The sequence below is a fragment of the Pleurodeles waltl genome, chromosome 1_2 (assembly GCF_031143425.1).
Source record: "Pleurodeles waltl isolate 20211129_DDA chromosome 1_2, aPleWal1.hap1.20221129, whole genome shotgun sequence".
NCBI classification, from domain to species: Eukaryota; Metazoa; Chordata; class Amphibia; order Caudata; family Salamandridae; genus Pleurodeles; species Pleurodeles waltl.
Genome location: NC_090437.1, coordinates 428,434,554 through 428,450,123, shown reverse-complemented (window position 1 = coordinate 428,450,123; position 15,570 = coordinate 428,434,554).

Below are 15,570 nucleotides of genomic sequence, written 5' to 3'. Positions count from 1 at the left end.
CATTTCCAGATGCTGGGGGAGGCTACCCCTCCCCAGCCTGTAACACCTATTTCCAAAGGGACAGGGTGTAACACCCTGCTCCCAAAGGAAATGCTTTGTTCTGCCTTCCTGGGACTGGGCTGCTCAGACCCCAGGAGGGCAGAACCCTGTTTCTGAGGTGGCAGAAGCTGTAGCTGCAGTACATGCCTCGGAGAGCTGGTTTGGCAGTACTGGGGGTCCATAGTGGAGCCCCCAGGATGCATGGAATTGGCTCCCCAATGCCAGATTTGGAATGGGGGGACAATTCCATGATCTTTGACACCTTACATGTCCTTATTCGGAGTTACCATTGTGAAGCTACATATAGGTATTGACCTATATGTAGTGCACACGTGTAATGACGTCCCGCACTCACAAAGTCCCGGGAAATGACCCTGAACTATGTGGGGGCACCTTTGCTAGTGCAAGGGTGCCCTCACACTTGGTAACTTTTCAACTAACGTTCAGCAAGTGAAGGTTAGACATATAGGTGACTTACAAGTTACTTAAGTACAGTGAAAATGGCTGTGAAATAGTGTGTGCACTATTTCAAACAGGCTACAATGGCAGTCCTGTGAAAGGGTTTGTCTGAACTCCTTATGGGTGGCAAAAGAAATGCTGCAGCCCATAAGGATTTTCTAGACTCCCTGGGTACCTAGGTATCATATACTAGGGACGTATAAGGGGGGTCCAGTGTGCCAATTAAAATTGGTAAATGAAATCACTAACCTATAATGACAAATTTAGAAGCAGAGAAAGCATAAGCACTGAGGTTCTGATTAGCAGAGCCTAAGTGACATAGTTAAGCACTTTACACACACACACATTAGGCCACAAACTATGAGCACCGGGGTCCAGGCTAGCAGGATCCCAGTGAGACAGTCAAAACACACTGACATATAGGTTGTTTATCAATTTGCACTGGGGTCCTGGCTAGCAGGATCCCAGTGACACAGTAAAAGCACACTGACACTGTTAGACCTGACAGGCTTAGAGTGGTCACCCCTAACTTTTTGCCTACCTTCCTCCACTTTTCGGGCACTATTTTTGCTGGTTTTTAGACTCTGTGCACTTTACCGCTGCTAACTAGTGCTAAAGTCCATATGCTCTCTCCCTTTAAACATGGTAACATTGGATCTTACCCAATTTGACTATTTAATTTAATTATAAGTCCCTAATAGAGTGCAGTATGTGTGTCAAGGGCCTGTAGATTAACTGCTACTAGTGGGCCTGCAGCAATGATTGTGCCACCCACTTAAGTAGCCCTTTAACCTTGTCTCATGACTGCCATTGCAAGGCCTGTGTGTGCAATGTATGTCACTGCAAATTCGATTTGGCATTGAAAATTACTTGCCAAGCCTAAAACTCCCCTTTTTCTACGCATAAGACACCCCTAAGGTATGCCCTAGGTAACCCATAAGGTAGGGTGCTTTGTAGGCAAACGGCAGGACATGTATCTATGTAGTTTACATGTCCTGGTAGTGTAAAACTCCTAAATTCATTTTTACACTGCTTTGAGGCCTGCTCCCTTCATAGGCTAACATCGGGGCTGCCCTCATACATTGTGTGAATGGTAGCTGTTGATCTGAAAGGAGTCGGAAGGTCATATTTAGTATGGCCAGAATGGTGATATAAAATCCTGCTGACTGGTGAAGTTGGATTTAATATTACTATTTTAGAAATGACACTTTTAGAAAGTGAGCGTTTCTCTGCACCTTAATCTTTCTGTGCCTTACAATCCACGTCTGGCTGGGTTTAGATGACAGCTCCTTGTGCATTCACTCAGACACACCCCAAACACAGGATACTCAGCATCACTTGCATACATCTGAATTTTGAATGGGTCGTCCTGGGCTAGGAGGGTGGAGGGCCTGCTTTCACACAAAGGACTGCCACACCCCGTACTAGGACCCTGGCAGACAGGATTGAACTGAAAGGGGACCTGGTGCAATTCTAAGGCACTCTAACCAACACCTGCATCCTGCAGAGAAGAACTGCCTGGCTGCCCAAAGGAGTCACCTGACTGCTTTCTGTGAAGGACTGCTGCCTTGCTGTTGCCGTGCTGCCTTGCTGCTCTCTGGCTGTGGTGATGAAGTGCTCTCCAAGGGCTTGGATAGAGCTTGCCTCCTGTTCCCTGAAGTCTCAGGACCTGAAAGACTTCTCCCTTGCAACTGGACTCCTTGTGCAGCGAAAATTCGACGCACAGCTTGCTAAAACCGATGCAGAGCCTGCCCCGCGGTGAGAAAATCACCGCACCCCGAACCGGAACGATGCAGCGTGACTTCGCAAGGAGAAGATAGATGCGGTGCCTGCATTGCGACCGGAACTTCGATGCACAGCCCACCGGATTGACGCATAGCCGACCTTGGATGACGCAGCCCGACTTCCAGAGGGGAATCGACGCAGTGCCTGCTGTGCAGGAGAAAATTCCACGCAGTGCTCACCGGATCAACGCAGCCCTTGTGACTTCGCCCCACAAGCCCAGGATTCCACGCACAGACCCCGGGGCATCTGAAGACCCCGCAACCTGAAGAGGATCCACAACGAGCACCGGAAATCGACACACAGCCATCCCTGTGTGGGAACTAAGCGACGCATCGCCATGTGTGGCCCTAGAAATCGACGCACACCCCTTTGTTTCCACGTTTCTCCTCCTCTACGGCCCTTTGTGGAGATTTTTCAAGCGAACAAGGTACTTTGTGCTTGAAAGAGACTTTGTTTGCTTTAAAAAGACTTAAGACACTTTGGGGGTCAATCAGACCCCGGCGGGCGGCAGTCGCCGCCCGCCTGGCAGTAACCGCCATATGGCCGCTCCGTGGTCGAAAGACCGCTGGGGCCATTCTGACCTTCCCGCTGGGCCGGCGGGCGGTAACATTGTTAGCGCCCGCCGGCCCAGCGGGAAGGCGGCCTGCAAAATTGAAGCCGGCTCCGAATGGAGCCGGCGGTGTTGCAGGTGTGCGACAGGTGCAGTTGCACCCGTCGCGCTTTTCACTGTCTGCTAGGTAGACAGTAAAAAGCAGGCTGGGGCCCTGTTAGGGGGCCCATGGACACCCGTTCCCGCCATCCTGTTCCTGACGGTAAAAACCACCAGAAACAGGCTGGCGGGAAGGGGGTCAGAATCCCCATGGCGGATTCGCCCAGCCGGGGGAAATCCGTCGGGAAACCGCCGGACCCGGTTTTCTGACCGCGGCTTTACCGCCGCGGTCAGAATGGGCAGGGAAGCACCGCCAGCCTGTTGGCGGTGCTTCCGTCATCTGCGGCCCTGGCGGTCTTTGACCGCCAGGGTCGGAATGACCCCCTTTATATCTCTTTTCAGTGATATCTCTACATTTAATTATTGCATCTTTGATCGATTTGTCCTGCAAATATCCAGATAAATATTCTATATTTTTCTGAACACTGTGTGGTGTATTTTTGTGGTGCTATATGGTGTTATTGTATGATTTATTGCATAAATACTTTACACATTGCCTTCCAAGTTAAGCCTGACTGCTCAGTGCCAAGCTACCAGAGGGTGGGCACAGGATAATTTGGGGCAGAAAGTTTGGGGGCCTCTGCAATCAGCCCTGTTTTCTCACACCCAGCTGTACCACTTTGACTCAAAGACAGACTTGTTAAGGGTCAAAAATGAACTCTGCTGATTATAAATGTTCCTGCTAAGGTTGAAGTTTGTCACTGGGAGTTTTGACTTACCATGATTTACTAGCAGAAAGGGTTATATACCTGAACATGTATCATGCTGCCTATTTTCAAAACAGTATTTTATGAGGTTGGATACTTGTGAGTTACTTTTCTCACAAAGATAAATTTTTGCTATTTGTGCTTTCATAAAGATTTGTCAAATGGCGCCAAAGACATAGGCATGTAAAAAATGCTTTATATATAGAAACTGGGTCCTAACTATATCTACCTAAACTACTCGTGGCGACCTCCAAAAGGGAATATATATATATATATATATATATATATATATATATACATATCACAAAGCTAGGAGCAAAACAAATGCCCATCACAGAATACCAAATCTGTCTGTGAGGGACCCCATTGAACAGCAAAATATTATTTTCTAGACAATGCTGCATCATTTTAATGATCATAGTAGTGTGATCTAGGAATCTAATAGGTCTAGCTCTTAAACATAACATGTTCACATGCAGCTATGCCTAGCTTGTGATCAATGATAGAGAACTTACATCAAGTGTCATGAGAAAAAAGTTGGGTTCCCAAGGAATACAATGGATTTTACTCAGAAAATATTTAGGCCCTCATTACAACCCTGGCAGTTGGCGATAAAGTGGCGGTAATAATTCCAACAGGCCAGTGGTAATAAATATGAAATTATGACCATGGCGGAAACCGCTCAGACAGACAGCCACTTTAACACACCGACCACCAAGGCTAAATCAACAGGCACCACGGCAGTAACCGCCTACAGCCCGGTGGTAGACAATGTTCCAACCACTGTACTATATGACACCAATCTGCCACCTTTTCCGGGGCGGTACCAACAACATCAAAAGCCTGGTGGAAACACTGCACAGAAGGGAAACGACTCACCTCTGGAGACTCAAGGAAGAACCACGCCGCCATGAAGCCCGAGTTGCATGTGTTCCCCATGCTCTTCAACTCCTGCGAAGACGACCACTGTGAGTACTGCTGCCTAGCACACAGGGGAAGATGGGAGGAAAAAGAGAGTGATACACACATGCAACACTCCCACCCCCAACACCATACACACAAGCAGATGCACTAACATTACATATTCACCCAGTACCCCTCAGGAATGATGCAAGAACAAAATGAATTGAATAAAGTGAGTGTAATAAGATAAAATACTATAAATACGTGCATCCAAATCAACAAATATATACATAATTACAATTGTAGGGACTCTGCCCAGTCCCTAATGTCCGTGGGCCACAGGGCCACATTACACAGTCCAAGGCTCCACCCCACTCCTGCAACATTACAGAGAGAACACTGCAGGGGCATCATGTCAAAAATAGCCAGGCACCTCAGTGGGACAGGGAATGGGGGGGCACCTCAGCCGGATGATGATACAATACCACTGGTCCTGGAGGGGGCAACATGCCCATTGCTCTGTCCTGGGGAGTGCATGGCCACAGTCTCTCAAGTGAGTGACTTGCCCACTGGCTCTGGAGGGGGCAACATGCCCTGTGGTTGGTCCTGGGGAGTGCAAGGCCACAGTCTCTCAAGTGGGTGCCATATCCACTGGTTCTCGAGGGGCCAACATGCCCTGTGCTTGGTCCTGGGGAGTGCAAGGCCACAGTCTCCCAAGTGGGTGACTTGCCCACTGGCTCTGGAGGGGGCAATATGCCATGTGCTTGGTCCTGGGGAGTGTAAGGCAACAGTCTCTCAAGTGGGTGAATTGCCCACTGGCTCTGGAGGGGGCAACATGCCCTGTGCTTGGTCCAGGGGATTGCAAGGACACAGTCTCTCAAGTGGATGGCTTCTTCCACTGCTTCTGGAGGGGGCATTGTGCCCAGTGAGCTTCATCCTGTGGAGGATGGGGTGAGTGGATGGCTTCTTCCACTGGTTCTGGAGGGGGCATTGTGCCCAGTGAGCTTCATTCTGTGGAGGAGGGGGTGAGTGGATGACTTCTCCACTGGTTCTGGAGGGGACATTGTGCACAGTGAGCTTCACCCTGTGGAGGATGGGGTGAGTGGATGGCTTCTCCACTGGTTCTGGAGGGGGCATTGAGCCCTAAGATGCAGATCTTGGAGAGTGCAAGGTCACAGTCTCTCAGCTGGGTGTTAGACCCACAGGATTTGCTGGGGCCAGGCCGCACAACAGCCCATGGAGGCAGGACTACACACTGTCTGTCGGCGGTGACGGATCCTCAGTGGTGGCAGGGGTGGTGCTGATGGTGGAGCTGGCAGTGGGAAGCTCCAGCCCATCCCCTACAGCCTCGGACGGCTGCCCACTGGGGATGATGCTGCTGGCAGTGGTGCTGGTGGCGGTGCTAGTGGCGGTGCAGGTGGCGGTGCAGGTGGCGGTGCTGGCCATGGTGGGGGGAGGCTCTAGCCCATCCCCTGCAGCCTCGGATGGCTGCTCACTGGGGCTGCTGCTTCTGGCAGTGGTGCTGGCAGTGGTGCTGGTGGCGGTCCAGGTGGTGTTGCAGGTGGATGGGCTGGCAGTGGTGGGGGGAAGCTCAAGCCCTTCCCCTGCAGCCTCAGATGGCTGCACCACCATGGTTGATGGTGGGGGCTCCGACTGAGTCCCTGCATCAGGCCCCTTGTCTCTACTGCCTGCTGTTGCAGGCCCCTTGCTCCTCCTTCCTGCAGCTGGTGCTGTCTCCTTGCCCTTTCATCCTGCAGATGGGGATGCCTCCTTGCCCTTCCGTCCTGTAGCTGGTGCTGCCTCCTTGCCCTTCTGTCCTGCAGCTGGTGCTGCCTCCTTGCCCTTCCCCAACACACTTGGGGCTGGCACCCTGTCTGTCTGCCTGGCTGGTGGCCAGGATCCTTTCCCACCTGGAGTAGTTGGGGACATTACTGTGCCCGTGGACTGGGTGGCTGAGGGGCTTGCCTTGGTTTTGACCACCCTGGCCTGATGTGAGGGACGGGGAGAGGGATAGGGAAGAGGTCCTACTCCTGCCAGGCCATCACGATGCATGATTGCCAAGATTTGCTCCTCCCATGTTGTAAGTGGTGTGGGAGGAGGTGGGGGTCCACCGCCAGTCCTCTGTACTGCGAGCTGGTGTCTTGCTGCCACGGAACACACCTTCCCCCGTAGATCGTTCTACCTCTTCCTGATGTCATCCCTTGTTCTGGGGTGCTGTCCCACGGCGTTGACCCTGTCCACGATTCTTTGCCATAGCTCCATTTTCCTAGCAATGGATGTCTGCTGAAGCTCTGATCCAACTAGCTGCGGCTCTACCCGGATGATTTCCTCCACCATGACCCTTAGCTCCTCTTCTGAGAATCTGGGGTGCTGTTGTGGTGCCATGGGTGTAATGTGAGTGGTGTGGGTGAGGGTGTGTGGGGTGATGTGTTGAGGTGTGTGATGTAAGGTGCGTGGGTGGTGTATAGGGGATGGCATTATGTGGCTCTGGTTGTGTGGGTGCTCTTGCTGTATCTCTCTCTGGTGGCAATGCTTTGTAGTCGTAAAGGGTTGTGGGTACTGTGGGTGTGTGTTTTATAGTGGTGTGGGTGTGGTGTGTGTATGTGTGTCAGGTGTGTGTAGTTTGAATTGACCAATGTGGTGTTGTTCTGTATGTGTGTGTGTATTTTGAGCGCGGCAATATGTACCGCCAATGGTTTACCGCCATTGAATGTCCGCCGCAGTGATTCGTGGGTCATAATGTGATGGACATTGTTCTGTTGGTGTAACAGTGTGGGTTTTGGTCCCGCAAGTTTATCACTGACCTTTGGGCTGGTGGACTTGTGTGTGTGGCTGTACAGTGACGGATTGGTATGTGTGTGTCATAATATGGTTGGCGGTTATCCGCTGCAGTGGCATTATGTTGGCGGCAGTCGGCATGGTGGCAAGTGGTATTTACCACCAATGTCATAAGTATCCATAACATATGACGGTAAGGTCTGTACAAAATACCTTAGTATATTATCTACATACTTGGATACATTCTCCATTGCACTCTCTCTGGAAGATACTATAGGTCTCCTAGGAGGATTTACATGGATCTTATGTACATAAGGAAGCAAACATAGGTGGTCATTATGACCCTGGCGGTATTACGACCGCCAGGGCCAAAACGACGGGAGCACCGCCAACAGGCTGGCGGTAACGCCGCAGTCGCACCGCCGGGGCCGGCGGTTTACCGCCACAATGGCCCCGGCGGCTGGGGATTACGACCCCCTTACCGCCAGCCTGTTTCTGGTGGTTTGCACCGCCAGGAAGAGGCTGGCGGTAAGGGGTGTCCTGGGCAGGGCCCCAGCCAGCTTTTCACTGTCTGCATAACAGACAGTGAAAAGCGCGACGGGTGCAACTGCACCTGTCGCACGGCCGCAACACAGCCGGCTCCTATGTTGCGGCCTCATTCCCGCTGGGCTGGCGGGCGCAAACTTGGTTTACGCCCGCCGGCCCAGCGGGAATGTCATAATGGGGGCCGCCTGAGTGCGGCCACATTGGCGGCCGCATGGCAGTTATCGCCTCACCGCCGCCCGCCAAGGTCGTAATGACCCCCATTGTGTGGATAATTTGGGATATTCAATCTTCAAAAAACAATATTCTTCCCATCTTAATACCCCTTTGTCCTTCCACGCTGTAAGTTTGTCCCAGATAGATGCAATGAAACATATGTAGACCTATTTACTACTTCATAAAGTTACTGTTACTCAACTGTCTCATAGCTTCGTTGATGTATGTTTCCCTGTTAAGAATCACAATGTTGCCTGCCTAATCCTATCATCTTCAGCTAGCAACTCAATAGCCTTAACATGTGCAAGAGTCAAATTCGTATTGTTTGGAGTGTAAAATGTTTTCCTCATTTTAAAAAAAATCTCGAATCACAACTTCATGAAATGCATTAATGTTGTCATATGGTATATTGGGACAGAAAGTGGAAGGAGGTTTGAATCTACTCGGGAAAACATCATCATGTGTGATTCCTAAGTAATCCAAGAACTCAATAGTGCGTCCAAAGATATTGTTAATGCCTTCAGTTTCAGTTTCCAGTTCTTGCAGTGTGGTAAGTAAATCAATGTCCCACATGGTCAAAATGTCTTTGATTGGATCATTGGCTACTGTATAACATTCATCTTTTGAGGTGTTTTTCAACTGATACCATTTGAACAACTTTAATTTACTAATGTATTTGAAAAGCTCAATTCACAGATTTACATGGTTGAACTTGCAGTGTGGACAGAAGGACAATCCAAGGCACAGGACCTGTGTCTCTATGGTTTTAAATTCCCTATCCTAAAGATTAATGATTGTCTTATGTTCCATTTCGGGATCCATTACTCTTGCTCCAAGGGGCTTCTGTTGGCTTTTCCCATTTGTCTCTGTTATTTTCCTCCAGTGTCTCTGTTTCCTCTGTCGAAACCTCTTTCTCTTCTGTTTATTCCTCCTCGACCTCTTCCTCTTCCCCTGCTTCGTGTAGTTGACCCCTTGCCTCTGTTCTTCAGGCTCATAGATTCACGTGAGACCAGTCGATTCCTCCTCAACAGTCTGTGTTGGTCTGAAAAAAGTCATAGGTTTTTGACTGTTTTCAGTGCCTGAGGTGACATTATCTGAGGTTCCTTAGGTAGCCGTGTCATTACCTGTATCTGCCAGAGGCACCCCCTTATCGGTTTGCTCAATTGTGTCACTATACAATTTGTTGATCTCTTTATCGTATTTACCAACCGGGGTTCAATAGTCTGTATGGTCGATTGAGCCAAGCTCTATGCGGATGTTGAAAATGTTAATGAAATTGCATGCACATAACCCCGTTTTCTGTGATAATGGAGAATACAATGTATAGAGGCTATGATATTGACAGATGTTTAAAAGTGAAATTTTTCAAATAATTGTAATAGTATATTAGGTTGGGACACAGTGACTTTGGATATGTTTGGATTATTGTTGCCTATTTCAAGATGGCAAAGATTTTCACGTAAATTTTGTCTGTGGTTTATCTCATTTACTAGTATTTCACTGGATGTTACAGTAGTGTTGGTCATGTGATTAAGGCTGCAGAGTCAGCCAAAACACATCTGTTTGGAGTAGATTCCTGTGGTTTATATATATATATATATATAAGTAGTAGGAAGGGATACCTTTAATCATCATATTAAAAGTGACAGCTATCCCGCCCCCCGGAAATGACGTCATTTCCGGTGGCTGGGACTTCCTGTGTCCCTGAAAGCCCTCCCCGGAAGTGACGTGTGTGCATGGGGGTGTCAAGTGGGATGTGCCCTCATGGTGTCACGTGTTAGCCCCCCTTTTTTGAAATGTTACATATAAGGAGCTGGTTAGAACCGGCTGTCAAACCGTGAACCAGGGTTGAAACAGTTTGGCAAGGTGCCATGAAGAGATACAATCCGATCGCAAGAAAAGCCGCCTCCTCAGGGGCCCTGAACACTATTGGTAGATATTACCGGACCCTAGCCCCTCTTACGATGGATGAGAATACACAACAGGGTGTCCCTGCCACCCAGGATACCGATGTTACCGGTTTTGAAGAGGAACTTTGCTATTGGCTTGAAAAGCTCAACCTCAAGGATGTGTCGACCCAGATATCCCCTATTAAGGGGGCCGACAGCGACAGCAATGCCTCGAAAGATGAATTAAGTGTTGCATCTAACTTCATAGACATTGAAGATGTTGAAGAATGTGTAGCACCACCGAATTCGCCCATCTATGAAGACATGGGCGTCCAGGAGGACCCCGAGTCAGAGGCCGTTATTGTACAGCCATCAGGTGTAAGCTCCGGCGATGTTTCTACCCCAATGGACCTCTGCGACTCCCAGGATTTCAGAGGAGCCTCTGAGTGTGATGCGAATATGGAGGTTGGTAATGCCTTTTTTTTTTTTTTTTTTTTATGCCTGTATACTCTAATGTCATACTTTTAACTAATAATGTGTCTTGTGCTTTCTGTTTGAACCCTAGAACGTAGCTGAAGAAAGAGAGCCTCTAGAAGGGTCAACTCCAAAGGTTAACGCCGTAAATTTTTACTGCTTATGCTGTTCCAGACAGTCTGAAAGTATTACAAGCCAGAACAAAGAGCCTCGTAAGAAATGTGTCTGCACCTACACTAGCCGCGATTTTGAAAAGGAAGCTCCGGGCGTACCCTGGGCCACCATATGGCCAGTTAAAGGTTTTGCAGCGGCCGCTGTGAACGCTTGTGTTAAACGGGATTATTATGATCTTTGTTACGGGCATAAAATTAATGAGCCTTAACAGGAGGCTCATGAATGTTTATACGATGCATACACAGCAAGAATAATTCGCCACATTTGTAGTAGGATAGACCCTTACCGGGTATATAAGTTGTTAAGGGTTGTGTATGAGCTGTCTGCTGTGAAGAAAGGTGTCCACAGTGATATGATTAAGGTCTTGGCTGCGGCTGTCAATGAGATCCGATACGCTGCTGAGCCCTGCTCAAAACTCGACCGCATGCATGGGATGTGTCCCCACTTTGACATAAGTATGTTAGAACGGGTTATAGAAAGACGAATGTGTGACATTTATTATAAAAACAGAAGAATGATGTCTTTAGCCCCACGAAAGCTGTTTTAAAAAAAATAAAATAAAATAAATACATTTTAAAAAAAAGTAGGCCATAAATGTGTTACTTAACGCTCCATACTTACTCACTTTTAGGCGGGGAATCCGGGTATCGAGATGCAAGATGTCTATGAGTTACACCCGGGCTACATCTGTATCGGGAGATTGATTTTTGTGCTGGTTAAAGAAAGAATAGCTGAAATACATCCTGTGACTCTGTGGTATCTGAACATTTTGGAACCTTCGGCCTTGTTGCAATGTAGCAGTCATGTGTGTATCGCCAAGTGGTGTATCAATGGCCGGCTAAACGCATCTGTTAAATGCCGGACCTCGGACAAAGATCACAATCGAGAGTTAAGACTTTCACCTGAGATGGGGATAGACAAGGCTTTGGAGAACATGACTGAAGATTAACTCACAAATAAAGGTTCTGAATGGTCCTGGCTAGAACTGTATGAACTTTGAATTCTGTCAGTATCCTGAGTGTTCAGAGTTATAGGCGTGGGGAGCGGGAAGTCATGTCTAGAGCTATTGAGAGTATAGCTATAAAAATATCAAAATTTGTGGTGCTTAGGGTTTGTAAAAGGACATGCTCTGAGTAACATGTGTAGTGGGTGTTGTACTATGTATACAATTGTAAAAAGACCACAGCGGTCCAGCGTTATGACATCTATAAGCTATGTAGCAGAAAATGTCAAATACACGTTGGTTGTGTAGCCCAGCCGCACTTTTATGTTTTTCATGTTTAATAAAATGACCTTACACAAAACAGGCGTCTTTCATTTCGTGGTGTTGGTGGGAGACAGCATGACGGATGCGGATTGAAGGAAGCTTATTTACGATAAACATGGGGTTGGAAGTTTCGAAGGCTCCGAAGCTCTATTTAGAAGGGCTCGAGCTGAAAATGAATCTGTAAAACGTGCCAGTGTGAAGACTTGGTTAGCTGGGGAAGAGGCTTATTCGCTGCACAAACCTGCCAGGAGACGCTTTAAGAGGAGGGCCACCGTTGTTAACGCACAGCTTGATTATCAGTGGCAGGCCGACATAATCAGTCTTCAAGATCTAGCAAAACATAACGATGGCGCCATGTATATATTAACAGTCATAGATGTCTTGTCCAAGTACGCCTATGCAGAGGCATTAAACGATAAAAGTGGTACCAGCGTTACATCTGCTTTTAAAGACATCTTCGCTAGCGGGCGTGTGCCCCAGAAACAACAAACAGACGCCGGAAAGGAATTTTTAAACAAACATTTCCAAAAATTATTAGACCAGCACGCTGTTCAACATTTTGTAACGCAAACAGAGGTAAAGGCTGCTGTTGTAGAGCGTTTTAACCGTACTTTAAAGTCGAAGATGTGGCGATATTTCACCGCCAACAACACCTACAGATACGTGGATGTTCTAAAGGCTTTTATAGATGTTTATAACGCCACCTACCACAGGACAATCAAAATGGCACCTGTTAAGGTAACAAGGGATAATTCGTTAACGGTGTGGAGAACGGTGTACGGTGGGCGTCTCACACCGAAGGTCAAGAAACCGAATTTAAAAGAAGGGGATCATGTCAGGGTTTCAAAGTTGAAGGGGGTCTTCACCAAAGGCTACCAGCAAACATTCAGCGATGAGATAGTCATAGTGGAAAGTGTGCAGCTTAAAGAAGGGATATACATTTACAGGTTAAAAGACTACCCTGGGGAAGAGGTATCGGGTGTCTTTTACACCGAAGAGTTGAAAAAGGTGCCCTACGATCCGAACAGGGTGTACAGGGTTGAAAAGGTTCTGAAAAGGAAAGGAGCGGTGCCCGGAGACAGGCGTTGGTCAAATGGCGTGGGTGGCCCGAGAAATTTAACAGTTGGGTCCTGGCCAGCTCATTGCACGGTGTGTGAGGTCAAGCTGTAAGCGCCATGATGGAGAACTCCCCTTTTTATATCAAGCTGCCATCCAATGCTTCGAAGGACATGTTCCCAGACAATCAGATTTCGAGTTATACGGTGAAACTTGCAAAACCAGTGGATTTGAAAGGCCCGTAGGAGGTGGCACTAACGGAAATATAGTACCCTAGAACTTGGAATACCTTTACAAAGGCCGATGTTAAATTTCATATAAAGCACCCTCAGGATACCCTGACCTATCACCTGTCTTTCCCACAGGGCTATTACCCCACCGTAGCGACGGTAGTCGAGGCCATCAACAAATCTATAGGCAGCATTGAGACGTATGCAAATATATATCTGGTATTGGATTACGTTAGAAGAAAAGTGTTTCTTAAAGCCCCAGAGCTCAGTACCGTGTTTAAATGTAGTGGTAAATTACAACGGGTTTTAGGGACCGTACAACATCAGCAAAGGCAGGTGGATCCAGACCCTACATGTCCCGATATTAACGGTGGATTTTATACACTCTACGTTTATAGCGATATTGTAGAGCCGCAGAGGGTCGGGGACAGTTATTCACCTTTGTTGAGGTGGGTCCCTGTGCAGGGCGAAAATAACACGATGGTTAATATACAACATCACAAACTCGACTATGTTGCAATTTCTAAAAACCATTTTGACACTATAACCATCATGGTATACAACGATCAGTCGGAGCCGGTTGCCTTTAAATACGGGAAAGTTATTGTCAAGCTTCATTTAAGGCCACGGCGCGAAGGTGACTATTAGACTTCTGCAATGGTCATCATGAAAACCTACGGGGATCCCTCTATGTACAGGGACTATTATAGAGTTCAGGCGGGGTATGGAGGCCCCCAGCCCTACTTTCAAGGGGCTCCGGTTGTGTATGGGGCGGGATTGGGTGGTTTCTTCCGGAGCATGTTTAGGAGAGCCATGCCCTTTTTGAGAAGAGGGTCCGAAATTGCAAAACCTCATGTTAAAGCGGCTGCTACAAACATCGCCAAGGATGTCGTGGGTAGTGTAACGTCTGCGGTAGCCGAACGCATGAATAGACAGCCCCAAGAAGGAGCAGGGCTGCTGTATAAAGCGCATGGTGGTGTTAAAAGGAAGCGCAGGGCTTCGAGGCGTAGGGGCCCACCAAGACCCTATAAGAAGCGCCGGACTACTTCAAAAGGCCCTCACAAAAGAAGAGCCGTAAGACGGAAGAGATCGACCAGGAAGAAGAGAACTCGTTCTAGTGCGAATATTTTTTAAAACATCGATCATGGCCTTCGTACACTGTGCATCGGGTGAATGCGCCAAATCTGAGTTAGATCTGTTTTCTCTCAAACCCACACAGACCAGCATTGAAAACAGTTTTTTCATGGAAGTGTCGCAGATGGCCGCTCTGACACCCCTTGCACCGATAGAGTTTTATGTGTCGGGGTCCACGGATATGTACCTTGATCTCAACAACACTCTCCTGCACCTCGTCTGTAAAATAACCAAAGCGAACGGTGACAACATCGAGGATGATGCTAGAGTGGCCTCGATAGCCTACCCCATCGCAACAATGTTTAATCAAGTGGACATTAACCTAGGCGATCGCCTCGTCACACAGAGTGATAACATGTATGCCTACAGGGCCTACATAGAGAGTATTCTAAATTATAGTCGCGATGCGCTGGACACACGTCTTTCAGCGGGGCTCTTCTACCAAGATACCGAAGCGCATTTGGAGAACACGTCTTTGGACGGGGACAATGAGGGATTTAAAAAAAGAGCCTGCTTTGTCGCCGGCAGTAGGCATTTTGACCTCCTAGGGCACGTACATTCAGACCTTTTCTTCCAATACAAACTGTTAGTCAACGGTATCGATCTTAAGATCAAACTCAATCGTAACAAAGACGCTTTCTGTCTCATCAGCGGTAATGCAGAGCAGTATAAACTGGTTATATTGTCAGCGAGCCTGTTTGTAAAGAGAGTGAAAGTGTCCCCAAGTGTCAGACTGGCCCATGCTGAAGCTTTACAATTATCGAACGCCAAGTATGCCATTGAAAGAGTTGCTCTGAAGATATTCAGCATCCCCGCCGGAACCCGACTAACGCAGCAGCAGAATCTATTTCTGGGGCAATTACCGAAACTCATCATCATAGGGTTTGTGGACAATACCGCTTTTAGTGGCGTCTACAGCTCAAACCCTTTCAACTTCAAACACTATGATATCAACTATGCTGCTCTGGTTCACGAGGGCGCCGTGATCCCCGTAAAACCTTTCACGCCGAATTTTGGAACATCAAATTTTGTCCGGGAATATCTAGGACTGGTCTCGATAACGGGGAAACAGCTGAGGGACTCTGGAGTAGTTGTTTCAAGAGAAGGGTATGCTGCCGGCTACACTCTGTTTGCGTTCGACCTGACGCCTGACATGGAAGACGGCGACCATTACAACCTGATCAAAAACGGAAATCTAAAAGCGGAA